Genomic DNA, 16,578 nt, shown 5'->3' on the forward strand with positions numbered 1-16,578 from the left:
TTACTGAGCAAATTAATATTAAAACAGTGAAGAAGAAATGCAGCAATTTTTTTATAACACTGTATTTTGAACCCACTTCGTTTAAACAGTCATATACCAAATTTTATACCCCACAATACATTTTGACTAAAACCCCCTCCACAGGGGGTATAGAAATAACCCAAAATACCTTCAAAATACAAAGAAACCGTATAAGAAATGATCTCAGAACGCACTCGAGATTATAACGATGATTTAGAGGTAAAAAGGCTTGGTAAATTGTGTTAGAAGCGCTGTATGTTTAAATTTTATGGCTCGAGAGGATATTTTCAGGATACAGGCACTGTTTTCGAGTGTTTTTGTATGTTATATTATATACATTATGTACCATATGTTGTTATGGCTAAAGTTTGTATTACTATGCACTTATACAAATCAGGAAGAGATATGCGGATCGCTAAAGTGAAAGGTAATTTCGGGTTAAAAAATATCTTCATTTTTGTAATTGATGTTTGTTAAATCAATTTCTTATTTGTTTCTGCGACTCTTTTAAACTCTGTATAGAAATTAATAATCCATAAAGCGGAAAATAATTCATTGTCATTTCAAAGTATTATCTATCGCAAAATAACCTCTTCGGTAGCTCAATTCTCTACTACTATCGACTACCGACAACCGGCCTTGTCATGGAGTTTATATGAAAATCTGATCAGCGCCTCTGACGGGCGTCGTAAGAATCATTTTGGCAGTAAATTCTAAATGTCAAATTTTCGATAGTCGACGGTACAGATTATACAGAATTACGCTACGGAACTTTTATGTTAAAAGTTGCATATAACCTTATTTACGAATAAATATTACGTATTATAAAAACTCGATTATTCATGCAAGACATCTGTCACCAAAGAATTTAATTACACCATAACGTCTTATCCCATAAGGCGTTTAATAAAAAGCCATGGCATCATTATCACGACAGTAATATCGAAGGGTATTAGCAGTAGCGTGAGTAGACTTAACATTCAAGGAGTCTGGCAGACGTCTTTAATTGAAATCATTATAAGTTTCTCTCGTCCTAGTTTGGGTAGACGCACGTTCACTATATTCGGGAAAAGTAATTTATTTATTGTAATTAAATTATAGATAATAGTTTCATAGTAAAATAAGATTCTGTAAGAAAAAGTAGTAAAAATAAAATAAAAGTATATTTGACCTAGTCGAATGAAGGAGTGTAGATAACATAAAAAAATCGTATATTGTTTTACCGTAAAACGTTAAAAATGAATGGTGATGCACTAAATAATTCTTCAGTTTGTTTTCTTTCAATTATTAGTTATATATTAACAGTTATTTCACTAAATTCAGTCAATAAAATTCAGAAATGCAAACAATTTTCGTTTTGTGTACACAAGAAGCTTAAACTTCTATAAATTGTAAAGAATGAAACTTTACTTTTTCAAAGTTCCATTAAAAGTTCAACCCTGATTTCCACAAGCCACAAATACAAATTCACCTTTAAAATCAGATGTTTATCAAAAAGATAGCATTAAGGCACACCTCGGCTCAATATTTCCTAGTATTACGAAACTCTCGAACTAGTAATATCTCTCGATCTCGGCAGATAGCACAGATATTGTGTACGCTAGATAGCGCAAGTTAAAACAGCATTACTCAGTTCCACTACCAATAGCTCGATTCCCTACTACTATCGACTACTTTGGCAGTATATTCTAAATGTCAAACATTCGATACTTGACAGTACCGACTGTACAGAATTGCACTACTGCCTACTACATATTTCCTCACAATTTGACCTGTTGTATAGCTCAATGGTTAAGATAATCAACACATCGTTAGCGATATGCGTAAATATCACTACCAATGCGCGCCAAAGTCCTAGGTATACATGAAACAAATTAAATATTTTTGGGATGACGTTATTTCGTGTACAGTGAGAACTTTAAAAGTCCCAGGGTTTACTGTGAGACTAATCTATTTAAAGTTAATAAGGTTTTGTATAGTGTTGTACAGTATAGTGCTGTGTCTACACATCGTAAACTACATCATAAGTACTTATCTCGCTTTATTATAGCTTGTTTAAAAATTATTTTCTTTCAGTCAGGCTAAAATGTGAAAGCGATAATCAACCAGTTTGATTTTAGATTAAAATAAGTGCGCTCTTAACATTTGCGGTATCTAGTGAATCAACATCTGTGTGTTATCTAGGATCTCGGCACATATATTATAAGTACTCAATAAATCCGTACTTAAAGGTATATTTCTCGTAGAATATATGCAAGCAACGTGAGAAGGAACAGCTGACGGGCTTATTCGATCGTTAATATTGACTATTGTATGAAAGATGGCTTTTGCCCGTGATTTCGTCCGCGTGGTTTGTGACTTAGGACAACATTTTTTAGACTATTTTATCCTTGGAGGTAGAATTGATCAAAATCCTTAAAATACGAATTAAATTCGCGCATTGACCCTTTCTGAATTATTTAATTTCTTACTCATACAATTAAAAGATTCGAAAGCGCATTATAACACTAATAAAACAATAAAGATACCTAACTACAAAATAAAAACGATAGTAGCAATGCACTTATTAAAAATAAACATTTAAACCGAATATAACAACCAGGTGGTAAAACGATTCGCACATGGCCGATCTCATTCGTAGATAATAAAAATTTAACTGTCCTTATAAAAGACAGCCATCTTGTTGACGTGTTATTAATTCAAAATGGCCGCGGTTTCGCGCTTAATGAGGGACGATTAATATTACCCCAGATATGGACATTGGAATGATATCTCGGGTTTTGTTTTATTTGGTAATATTCTAACGGGATTTTATTTAGTATGGAAACGTATGTTAAGAATGTTGTGTGAGATGTATGATGCTGTATGACAAGATGTATGGATGTGAACGAAGCAAGGGAAGTTTTAAGGATCGTACCAAGCGATTGAAAAGGCGAGAGTTTGGATTATATGTATGTTTGTATGTCTGATACTGGATAAAGAAAATATAAAAGAAGGTTTGTACCTTACAACATTTGGATAACGACAACTTGAAAAATCCCTAAAACACGGACAGAAAATTTTAAAAATTAAATGTAAAAGAAACAAAATCAATAAAAACAATAACAGTTCATGGTTACATCATTTCTATTTACACCAAAAAAGGTGTGATATTCTGTATGTAATTATAACAATTTATAATTTCCTGTAAAGATAAATAACTAGTTTTATTAAGTTATAATATTTGCATTTAATGGAACGAAAATCAATTTATTTTATTAGAATGTTATCACGATTTTGATGTTAAGTAGTGCTTGAATATTCGAAACGTAATTAAAATAAATTAGTATAGAAAATAGAACTATTATTGGCTCGAAATGTTTCAAATATCAATCTAATTCCTACCTGATATCGATTTCTTAATAAATAAGTTAGGGTAAGTTTACAAAAGAGATCTTTTAACAAAGGGAAAGGAGATCATCCACGCTCCATACATTTTTGGGCCTTTTTTCAAAGTGCCGGCCAACAAAAAAAAGTGGCATGTATCGATAGAGCTAGCCATTTGAAGCAATAATTAGTATGGCACGAAACCGGTAGAATCGCTTTGAACCGAGTTATACAGGTTTGAAGATTCATAATATTCAAACATTAATTAATTTCTGTAAGTGCTGTGAAACATAAAATAATGATTGATTTTGCTAGAATTAACTATCTAAAGCAAACGACCACTCTGAAGTTGATTTAAGGTCGTAAGCACACGTATCAACTCGGAAACGGGTCGTCACCGTATCAACTCGAGCTCATCAGTATTATTTGTATGTAATTCCCTACTGTAACACACTTATCGGAATCGTTATGTGATCGCCCCGGCTCACGACCATAGGAGTGGTTCGTATGCGCATTATGCATACACCAGCACCCAGGGTGGAGTGCAGGACTATGTGCAAATTCCGATAGAAGGGCGGGCATACCTTCTAAACCGCAACATGTGTCCTCATAACAAGGGCCCTAATCACAAATGGTGCCCGAAGCACAATATATTGTTCCACATGCCGATGAGTCGGACATAACAACCCAACGGCAACACTCTAGGTGACCTCTTACCTAGACGATGGTTTAATAGTTGCACACAATCGAGGGTGCGGCCCCTTGGGTTCGCTAAGGGAGGATGCGCTGACCTTGCGCTAGTCGCCAGTGACCAGTCCAGTTGCGACGCATTGAGGCGCCGGGGGAATCAAACTCGCACCTAAGAGGCCGCACCCTCGATTGTGTGCAACTAACAAACCATCGTCTAGGTAAGAGGTCACCTAGAGTGTTGCCGTTGGGTTGTTATGTCCGACTCATCGGCATGTGGAACAATATTTTGTGCTTCGGGCACCATTTCTGATGAGGGCCCTTGTTATGAGGACACATGTTGCGGTTTAGAAGGTATGCCCGCCCTTCTATCGGAATTTGCACATAGTCCCGCACTCCACCCTGGGTGCTGGTGTATGCATAATGCGCATACGCACCACTCCCATCGTCGTGAGCCGGGGCGATGACATAACGATTCCGATAAGTGTGGTACAGTAGGGAATTACATACAAATAATACTGGTGAGCTCGAGTTGATACGGTGACGACCCGTTTCCGAGTTGATACGTGTGCTTACGACCTTAAATCAACTTGATAGTGGTCGTTTGCTTTAGATAGTTAATTCTAGCAAAATCAATCATTATTTTATGTTTTACAGCACTTTCAGAAATGAATTAATGTTTGAATATTATGAATCTTCAAACCTGTATAACTCGGTTCAAAGCGATCCTACCGGTTTCGTGCCATACTAACTATTGCTTCAAATGGCTAGCTCTATCGATACATGCCACTTTTTTTTGTTGGCCGGCACTTTGAAAAAAGGCCCAAAATGGATGATCTCCTTAATGCAGACTTGACACTTTTACATGTTTTGTAAAAGAACAAATACAGGATTATTTTCTGGTCTAGATATTGATTAAAAGAGGAAAAGGCCCCTTAGTCCTTCAATAAAAATATAGCGCCGTAGTAATTCCAACAGGCTGGCTCTACAAACCTTATTACGAACATTATAAGGCATCACGTTTAGTCTATATAAGTAATGTTTTGGTAGATATGTAAGCAATTATGTATATAATTGATTGTATAATTAATCAACAAGTTTGCGTTCCCACTCTCTATTTCAAAACAATATCTAGCAACAAAAAGTTGCCAGTCTGTCCTTCAAAAGAGCAATATTTCCCGAATCTTCGCAAAACACTTGAAATAAACGCTTCCAAATTAATTACCTTTGATCTTTCATTATTTATCATTCACTTATTGAACTTAATAAACACGCTAATGAAACTTAATTGACGCTTAAGTTTTAATAAACAACAATTAATGTTATATCGTGATAAAAGATGCAATAAAAGCAGGCGCCATTTTGTTTTAGTTGTTATTTAAGTTAATAGTGACAGCATTCTCGTCCTACGCAAGTGGAAGGTTCAAAACCCGGGCAACATACCAAAGTCCCTACAAAGTTTGTATTAGAAATAATTATCACTTTTTTTAGCGGGGAAGAAAAACATCGCCATAAAATCCTGCAAGCTTGAGAGTTCTTTAATACGATTCTTAGAAAAGGTATGTAAAGTCCCAAACCCACCTTTGGACAGCGTGGTGGACTAAAGACCTATTCCTTTTCTTCATTCCGAGAGAGTACCCCTGTCTAGCAGTGGGACAGTAGCAGTATCAAATGTTTATTGTATCGTGATAAAATATGCAATTAAAGCAAGTGTTAGTTAAAGGAGCGTTCTCATTTAAATAGTAATTTAATTTAATAGTTCGATATATGTTTTGTTACGTATATTAATTAGAAACGGTTACGGTTATTGGTTACTATTATTTTATGTGATTTAAAAACAGTTCCTACTAAGAAAATGTTAAGTTTTAAGTGTTGTACTTTTTCTCGAAACAAAGATCTTTTCCTAAGTTGTTAATTGAAAGTCGATTATTAATAAATAACGATTTTACCTTTTACTTATTTTTTTGAAAGCCTTATTTTTACTTATTTATATGAATATTCAATGCTTTTGGAAGTACATTACTCGGATTAATACTATATTTTTGGACGATACGACTTGGGGATCAGCCAGCACTTCACATTGTCAGTACCTTCTGTACTGGTAACCTCATCTACTTATTATTAATATTTATACGTATTTTGAAAATCATAACTTTCACGAAGTGTACGTACATTTTGATTTTGAAACCTATTCCACGTTGCTTTCCCAATACAGTCTATAAAAATCAATATTACCCAATACTAAGCCTTTATAAACGTAAGCTATATATTATAAAATAAAGTCATCATAAGGAATTATGTAAATTAGAATATAATGGTGAGAGGACGTTAAGCGGTACTCATAGCGTGGGATGAGATTGATCGGTGCAGTGTGTTGTTTGGCCGTTGAACTCCACTTGTATATTTCTGAGGACTGCACTCTAGTGGTTGTAAATGGTTGTTCTTTGGGGTGGTCTGTCTACTATTTACTTAGTTTGGTCCAATTGAAATTATAGAATTAGCTGAGTTGCAGTTAAAATTATGGTTAAAGGTATCTTAAGAATTGACTTACGACTATAGGTAGTTTGGCTTCTAGATTTGTGAGAATATTTTTAACTCGCTCACGCAAAAACTATATGCGAATTAAGATGAAACTTTACAATGACAGTTTAGACATTAGAATGATACATATTATGAGCATATTTATCCATAGTCAATGTCTTTTTAATTTTATCCAAAAAACGTCCGAACGCACGTGATTTTCTGGTTAGCTAATAAAAACAATAGATTCTGAATTTATATTACTTAATTTCTGTGTATCCAATCCTTTTTGATAAATATCACGCTAAACTTTTAAATTAAAAGTATTGTAGACAAAAACGAAACGAAAAATAATGCCTTTCGACACATCCATATTCTCCATGCGTTATAAACTTCGAAACTGTCATATATAAATTAAACGATTCTTTAATGAGTTCGTTTTAACCGTGTGTGGTCTAAATTATTGATTAATGCACATTAAAACGTATTCATTTTAACTTTTTGTTACCCACGATGTTTCTTTATGGGAGTGAGTCATTGTTATATTAAATGGGTATCGTTTTGATTTCCGAAGGACATTGTAAGGGTTTTTAGAGTACAGGTTTAATTATAGTTTGTTCTCTCATTTTGTATTCTAGCTTTTGAAAAAGTAATCTTTTATCGTGGAAGACAAAGGCATACTAATCAAGGAAACAAAGATCCACCATACATGTACGACGAAACTACCAGAGTATCATCACAAAGTAACACCAAATCCTTAGTAGCTTATCCGCCGATCACAAAATATTTGTTTCGTATCGAAATGTCAAGTTTCTTCTCGCAAATGGTCAGAGTGATAGAATTTTGCCCTAGCATATTCTTTTCCTAAGAAATCTAACTTGAACAGTAAGATGGAAAGAACATTTTTAGCCCAATACTGTCCCACTGCCGGGCAAGTATCTCCTCCCAATCAAGGGAGGGGATGACCAGCTTGTAGATTCAAGAACAAATAAGACAACATAAAAAAATACAAACTAATAATAATCATATAGCAACATTAGTAACCACTTACCACATTAGACAGCCATTTTATTCCAAGAATACAAAAATTAAAGACCAATCAAATACTGAAAACTGATCTACTTTTCAAACAGTTCAATTAAAAACTTCTGAAAGCGATATATCGCTGAAAACCTTTCGATATTTATAACCGGGAACTGTCAAACGTACCTCTCGAGTTAAGATGGGGTATTAGGCTTAAAAGCTGAATCGTGTCTGGCTATTTCTATGTCGGTACGACTATTATGCAGTATGGATGGAGGTTCCACAATTTAAGGAAACGATTTTAGATCTCATATTGTGGTTAAGAAGTTTTTGATGCAAATGTGCCTTTGTATGGAGAGAATAAGTTATTTGAAAAGTGTCCGGTTGTGATTTTCTTTATATGAAGAAACTTTAACATTTGGAATTACTTGAAAATTATGTGGTAATTTGATACGTTTTCCTGTATGAAAACAAAGACAGCTATGTTATATTGGATAGGGACTACCCCTATTTCATTTGAGAAGTCAATGGGGAGCTATTAAACCTTTATTGGGAAGTATTTCGTATGCATGTGCACCTATATTTGCAATAAAGTGATTTGATATAAAAACGTAATTTTGCTACTTTTCAGGTTATGTGCTTTGTAACGTAAAACTGAAAAAATAAAGCATTATTAATAATGTTCACACAATTCTCTTAATAACACACTCAGTTTTACAACTAACAGACAGACAGCTGACTAATACAAATGACATCAAAATCACCCTGTATTTAACACTACAAAATACATATAAAACGTACAAACAGGGTGTAACAATAATGGGGTAGTTAAACGAATGCCTGAACATTGTAAAAGTTTGGTCGAATTTGGGCGAGACCATTACGCTCGTACCAACGCGTTCTAGCCCGACATACAGAGTAGACTAAGAACAGAGACTTTGTAGTTTTTAATTTTGTTAAATACTACCCTTTACTAAATGATAAACTTTTGTAAAAGTTTTGGTGAACAAATGCACTTTATGTATTTTCCGAAGAATAAAATATCGTTTGCTATTTTTAGGAAATCAATGGAACATGACAACGATGTAGCCACGAATGCGTAGAAGACAGATAGATGAACGGACAAACAATTCTATTTTTGCGTGTAATATTATGATGGATATTTGTATTACCAATAACTATGCAAAAAGAATTTGATGAATCAGATATTCACTAGAAGTAGCATTTATCTCACCTGTTTTGCAAAGTCAAACCATTTTTGAAAAAAAAAAAGCTTTTTGCTGCGAAAGATAAACGCACAATATAATAATATGAATAAGTTATCATCTCAATCTGAGACATAATCTGCATAACCCTAAGACAAAACAAAAACGTACTGCCAACAAATAAAAGTACTACAACCCATTAAAGCAGGTGCTACACTACTCTACGTGAAATAAAATGTAGAAACCAATAATGTTGTGAGAACGAACATACGGTGTGACCTCAGCTCTATAGAACCTTTATTTAAATCCACTAATGTAATATCTGTATTGATTATAGTTGAATAAAAGAGTTGTTTGTAAAAATATTTGTATTAGTTGAGTGTATATTTTGTTTAATATTTTGACTACAATATAATTTTGTTTTGTGAGTAACCATTAGGAAATTACATTGTTTGTTCACGTTTGGTTTTAATCAAATTATGCATATTGCAGTTATGTAGATAAACGGATATAGAGAAATCTATATATACCTGACAAAGCAGCTATAGTATCGTAAAGGCGTACAAGTGAAGTATGTATTCAAACAAGTTTATCATAAAAATCATTACAAAAAATATACTTTAAATCTTTTTTACTTCATATCTTCCTATGTAGTTTCATGAGTTCTATAAAGAATTCCTTCATTTACATCATTGTACATAGTTTCCCGACCTATATTTCTATTTTTATTTACGTGCTTTCACCTATAATTCAACATTCCAGTTACCAAAGCAGCATTTTACCAAAACATTCGTCTACCTCAAGCACTAACCTATAACCTGTACATTTAACTACAACATAAACGTGTCAGAAACACAGTTTAAAAGTCGTTTTAACTCTCTGACCACCATTTGAACTCCAAAAAGCATAAAACAGATACTCAGGCTTAAAAATTTACCCTTACTCCCTTGAGGGTGCTTCCCGTATAGTGAAAATCGGTTTGGTCAAACCGAGGAGGAACATTGATTGTATGGGGCAACTTTCTTTTATGGTTATAGCCGAAGTTCCTGTGTTAACATTATCGATGTTAGCTTATATTAATTGGGTCTGTCTGTTTGAAGGTGAGAAAAACAGTGTTTGGGAATCCTTGAGGGTTATTGTGGTTTGTTTTGTTTACTGAAAGTTTGTGGTGCTAAATACGCAATGATGACGAACGTATAGTATTGTTGTAATGGATTAAGTAATATTTATAATCAAGTTAGAACCATAATTAGAGAAAATAACTGTATTTTACACTAACAGATTTCTTAGGTACAAACGTAATACCCGAATATGATCATTGCCTAAAACAGGTAGGTATTTAATGCTTATGAGGAAAATTATTTCATATACATTTTCATAAAAATGCGTCAACCCAAAATGTGAATCACAGCGGTAATCTTAAAAAGCCACATAAACAATAAACCCAACCACTCAAATTTATATCACTACAATTACCCATTTACAGAAATCGCACCCAATAAAATTCGCCACAATAAAAAATAACAGTAAAACACTGATGCACCATCTTGCATCTACGGTTTGCAAGCTCAGAGAAAAAGACCAGCCGTTCCCTGCGGGGCTATAGCAATAAACACAGTTGTATCGACGCCCCAAATGGGAATAGTACGAAATGGGAACATACCTATTCTGTTGAGGTATGTGTAGTTTGGGGTTAAAGATAGGTGGATAGTTAGATAGATTGGATGGACGTTTGATAGACTTGCTTCGTGTTTGTTTACTGTGTTGCAACTTCTCAGAATAAGATTTTGAATCTTATCACAGTATGAGCAGTGATAGCCGAGTGGTATAAGCATACGACTTCCATGCAATGTTCATGCAAAAGCATGGTTGTGATGAATGATAGAATCATGAACATACGCATATATTATTTTTGTCTTTGTTCATGCCAAAGGTATCACACCAATTTAAGTATTTCAGAATTTAAATACCCCTTTTGGTGAAGACGAAAACATCATGATGAAATCTTTCAAGCTTGAGAATTCTTTAAAATATTTTTTGAACTCGTACTTGGGCGGCCGTGTGGTGTTTTAGGGGCATAACTTTTCATAACCGTGTGATCGGTTAAAACTATTTATATCTATGGCATTTTATTATATAGTGGGGCTACATATTCTAAGTGCCTAGTGTCGTATATTGAGAAAACTTCCTATATTTCCCGACACCAAACAAGGAATCACATTTTACAAACACCTACGCATTTTCAAAGCAATTTACAGTAAATATTCCATTACTACAACCAAATGCAGTTGCGATTTACGTCTTAATAATACTGACAGCTGTATAAGTATGCATCGCTTGTCTTCAAAAAGACCAAAAGTGTGAGGAAATGACGCCCAAAAATGGATTTTACCGCCTTTAAAAGCCTTCAGGACCAATTTATAGTAACAAGCAACGGTATCCTGATAGATACACGGTTTACGGCTGTAGAGTTAGCAACTAAAGTCATATTTTCAAATTTTTTACTTTTCATTTTTACATACATACAAACATACATACATAGAAACAACCATACATACAAACATACATAGTCGCGCTTCTTTTCCACAAGGGTAGGCATAGGCCAAAGAACGATACTTGATCATTACAAACTTCCTTTGCCTTATTTTGTCATCTATTTCAAAGACTGCCTTTGAGGCCCTAAGCCTGACTGTATGTATATGACTGCTTATTAAAGATTTATTTTCATATAACTATGCCTTTAGTTTAGAGTATAACAGGCGTGATAATGAAAATAAAACACGGAAATATTTCTTTTTCGCTGTTTAAAATATAATATTTCGTGCTAGGTTTCGAAAATTCTATAATTTCAATGAATTTTTTTCGTTTCTGTCTGTACCTAACTCCCTATTGGTGCAAGCTGGACATTTTAGAAGCTAATAGCTTATGTTTTATGCTACAAGTGTTAAAGTTAGGAAATAGCTTAGCTTTTAACGACTTTTGTTGACGAAAACTGTTTTTGCGTCGTGCAAATGTCTGTTTTCCTAATGATACCATTTCTACTTAAAGCTGGAACCTATAATTCTTTTAAGCCTATGTTGTACGTGCTTCAAAATAAGTCCCGCACTAAAAATTTTAACTACGGCTACAAAGAACAACTAGACCCGCAATAATTGTTTGTGAATCAAATAATTATTTGTTCCGTGTAGGAATCGAACCCACGACTTGCCGATGCACTGGAAGTAGCATGGAGACTACTTTAACCACGGCGCCATACATGAGATTTCTGTAAAAATAGTATGATAATTTTGGTAACTCCATTTGTCATAAAATATACACAGACTAGACATTCCTTTGTTTATCATAATAACAAGTGACATTCCGAAACATGTACTAAGGTCAATAAACTACAACGAAACTAATTTTGTACTTCCAAGAAAGGTCCCTGAATTGAATAACTTAGTTCGATATTAGCCTATCCTATTAATTTTATAATCAATAACGAAAGTATCAAACTCCTGACCCTGAAACCGCGGGAAAAACATTTAATTCATCCGTGAAATCGGAAAATTCATTAAAAAGCCTTTGAATGGCGTCGAATGGCCACTAATATATAAGAACCATTGAGCCGTGAAGTAAATTCGTTCATATTCAATGTACCGAAAAGATTTCACAATGAGAACTCACTTTAGCGAAAAAGGAAAAAAAGAAAAAATCCCCATTACTATTACAGCTCTCCGAGTTCCTAATTTGTGATTTTCATAATTGAATGTTATCAAAATGAACGCCCGTTGAGTTTTCTCCAGAAAAAATTATGCCCTAGTCTTACGTTTAAGCGAGAGACATTTTGTTTTGTGAGGTTATTACAAGTGAAAATGTGCTTTAAACTGTTGTATTAAGCTTGGGAATCGTTTGTGTATTTTGTTTTAATGTGATTGTATGAAGAAAAGTATTTTTTATTATCTTTCATTATGCTTTCTCGTGACGTTTTACTCGTGGTACTGGTTGTGGCTTGTGTTGACAACGTTCGGAGATGAGACGCGAATAACTCCCTTAAGTGATATCCGTATTGCTTTAGGCTGTGGTTTTTATGATATCATAATCTTGGATGTTCATTTACAGGTAAAAAGTGGAAAATTTGCCGTGTTTACCAAATAAAGTATTGATTTTGCGAGCGAAATTTTTAGCTAGCATTGATTGAAAAGGATTAAAAAAAGGATTTTACAAAATATGTGTGACACAGAAACCACTTTTTTTTTAAGATTAACCGTTAAAATAATAGTAAAGTTATTAAAACGACTTGCGTATTTCCCTTAAAATTATTCTACAACATACTCGTACCGCCAAATCCCATTAAAATAGTGACACGTAGTAATTTTCAAAATCTTTTCACTCAATACTGCCGTCTGTATGTCCGTATCTCCCCTCTAATCTCGGGAACAACCTTATATCGAAACTAAATTCCTATTGTTGCACTTCGTAAAATTTTACGTCTCTTTAAACCAAAGTAAATTGTACCTTATGTAAACATAATAAGGTGTAAAATTGATTGTTTCGAGTGGATTATCAAATCCTCTCAATTATGAAGATTTCTAGGGTGTTATTTTGTGGTAACATAAAAGTCTATTCACGAAAGGTGCAAGCAGAAATATAAGATGCAGCATCCATAGTTCCATGATAAGATTACAAAAGAATACACAAAGCGAAAATAATTCAAGGGGAAGTGGACGAAGAGGTCGTGGGTTCGATTCCCAAGAGATTATTGTTTTGGTAAGAATAATCGTAATTAATCGCGTAGGTCTGATCATTATGTCATAATTAGTTTGTGTTAAGAATAGGTTGTCTAATTATAGAACATTTTAAAGGGCTTCTTAATTAACACCTACTTTCATTATATCTTTTTGTTTTCTTGTTAAGTCCTTATTTCACAAGTGGGCGTATTTTATAGTTCAGTTGAAACCTATTTGATAGCCATGTAATACATTGTCTTTTTCCTAAAACAGCGGTGAGAGAAACGTTGTAACAAAGCAGCAATGTACTACGTACTGTCTGTCAAAGTGACGTGTACGACATAGGTAGTTCTCAACTGAGATTTTACAATACGCATTACGCATGCAGATTATATACTTTTAAGAACAAGACATAACTGTATCCTACAGTTTTACTCGCGTTAAGGTCTTAGGTCTACTTTCTTAAGATTTATCGTGATGTTAGCCAACAGCTTCTAAGCTACCTACCATTTAATTTTTTTTTTTCCAGATGTGAAATATTTTTTTTATTAGTTTCGTAAACGGTGTATGTAAACAACTTTCAATTAACACAGGACACTTGATTTCAAAACATAACTATGACGTCACTCATCCATTCAAAACAGACTATTCTAACCACACAATAGAAAATAAAAACAAAAAAACATTTCAACATCTCGTAACATGCCAGTATTTCACAATTTTATATTTGTATACTAAAAAAGGTAAACGAACAGTGATTTTCAAAGTTTTTAATGGAAGCCCTTCAAATTAACCAATCCCCAGTCACCATAACATAGAATAACGTCTTTTTCCTATAGGAGTAAGCAAAGACTAGAGAACACCCCTTGGTACGTTCCTTAAAAACTACCCTTGCTTCATTCACATTCATACTTCTAGTTTTGTTAGTGACCCTTCGTTGCGTCCTTTCATTCTGCATCGAGTTATTACAGAATGTAATAATAAAACTACTAGAGTCGAAATCAACCGACATCGGTATTTTGAATGAGCAGGTTGATATTTCGTATAATACATTTAAGTATCTAACTGATTCATCCGAGAATCGTACCCAAAGCACTGGGTAAAGCGAGAGTCCATTTAACGACCACTTAAGACTAGTTGATCTTACAAAATCTTTCATAATTGTATACATTCAGTAAGATCATTATTTTTTGCAAGTTAAATTGCCATTTCTCCATCTAGAATTGACAATCATAAGAGATTATATTTGCCCTAAATAACAAAATAGTTTAATTCTTTCTTCCAAAAGACCCAGAACATCAATAAAACTAGCCAGACAAAAGCCTAACACCTTTATCCTTTGTAAACTGCAGCTTCATAAAACCTTTGAGAACCACTGCACTGCATTGTCACCAGTCTATTGTCAAATAAATAGCTAAAACAAAAAACTGGTGAACGGGGTCACTAGTCGCCGGTATAAAGGCCTGGTATTTGCCACCTGTTCCCTAAAATGAAATGGCAAATGAATAGTATAGAGATTTCTCGGTAGACATATGGAGCACTTTAATATTGTATGTAGGATAGATAGGAGTTTGTTTTGAGGCTTCTGTCTTCTGTTTATACGAAGTTTTTAATGAAAAAATCTAGATCAAAAACAAGTAGAATATTTTCAATGCAACTCTTGAATAAAAATCATTTTTGGGTCCTTGGTTCATGTTACGTTTTGAAACGGAAATTGGACCCCATATATCTGGAATGCTTCTTAACTCTGTGTACCAAAATTATAATTTACAGTGTTAACTTATCACGGATTAAAGAATGAATATGAATGTCATCCGATTTCACATCTATCATCATCTGAATAAGTACTAGTTAGCTTATCAGGTGAAATTTCAGCAGTTATTTCATTTTCTATTTATTTATTTATCAGATAATTAATTCCATACTAAAACTGACCAATAGTATGATATATACTTTTTTAAAAGCTTTCACGGTCATTTAATTACAACGCACACTCTTATTCAAAACGTTTTTAATCACGATTCACACACAAAGATCTCACGAATTATTTCCATCAGACTGTCTGAACACCTGTATAAATGGTTTAGTAATTTCGTAGGTGAATACCGACAGACAGACAGATGGTGAAGATAATTCGAGGCTAGACAGGGGCCCCTTCATTAAGACTGATTGCAAAAACGAAAGCCTTTTCAAATTTAGCACACGTTGAAGGTACCTATAGGACAGACAGACAGCGTTTTAACATTAAAAGCTAATTTCCAGTCGCTATCTTTCGGTTTTTGAAAATCATATTGGAAATTTTGGTTATTGAAGCAACATAGACTGACAACCATGGAGTATGAAAACAAAATAAGTCATAAAATAATTGGACCTTCTGTGAAAAAAGGCAGTGATACAAATATATTTATCATTAATTATAGTTTGGTAAATATCTAGATCAGTAAAGTAAGTAGTTTCTAGCAAAATTGAGAGTATATAACCCAAAACATATCAAATAATATAATTTTCCTATCTTGCTTCTTGTCTTAGCAAACATGTTTACATCTAACCCGAAATTGGTTTCCAGACCTCATTTTGGATTCCAATATTTCGAACAGAAATGAACATAATAAACTGGAACTTCCACCCAAGCCTTTAATAATATCTGTCAAAAGATATTACCTTTATTAAAAGGTAATTTAAGGTCATTCACCTCTGATTTTATGAGACATTTTCGCTTCACAGATTTTTTAGAGACACGTGGAAGAAATCTTTCAAAATGGCTGACACAACAGGATTTTCACAATCAATAAATCTCAAACAAATTACGCAAAAAAATATGCCATTAGAGAGAGAAAAACAGCTCTTGAAAGCACTCATCGGCTCATAATCTCGTTAAGGTACATTTGGAAAATGAGAACTTAGTTTATAAAGGCGTACTTTTGCTTTTTTTCTAAACGGATAACGGGTAAACAAGAATAATGGTCTCGTAAATGAAGACAAAGGGGATTCACGAAACGTATAAAAGCGGGGTCGCCATGAAAAGTGACAAAAATGATATTTGACAA

At 33.8% G+C, this 16,578-nt stretch overlaps 1 protein-coding gene across 8 annotated transcripts in view; it reads right to left on the reverse strand.

Moving 5' to 3' along the window:
- The window catches only part of Cirl (Calcium-independent receptor for alpha-latrotoxin), a 314,415-nt gene that overhangs the window by 102,566 nt on the left and 195,271 nt on the right, over nt 1–16,578 (reverse strand). The gene's annotated exons all lie outside the window — the stretch shown is intronic.

This window comes from Anticarsia gemmatalis, chromosome 25 (assembly GCF_050436995.1).
Source record: "Anticarsia gemmatalis isolate Benzon Research Colony breed Stoneville strain chromosome 25, ilAntGemm2 primary, whole genome shotgun sequence".
In the NCBI taxonomy this organism is placed as follows: Eukaryota; Metazoa; Arthropoda; class Insecta; order Lepidoptera; family Erebidae; genus Anticarsia; species Anticarsia gemmatalis.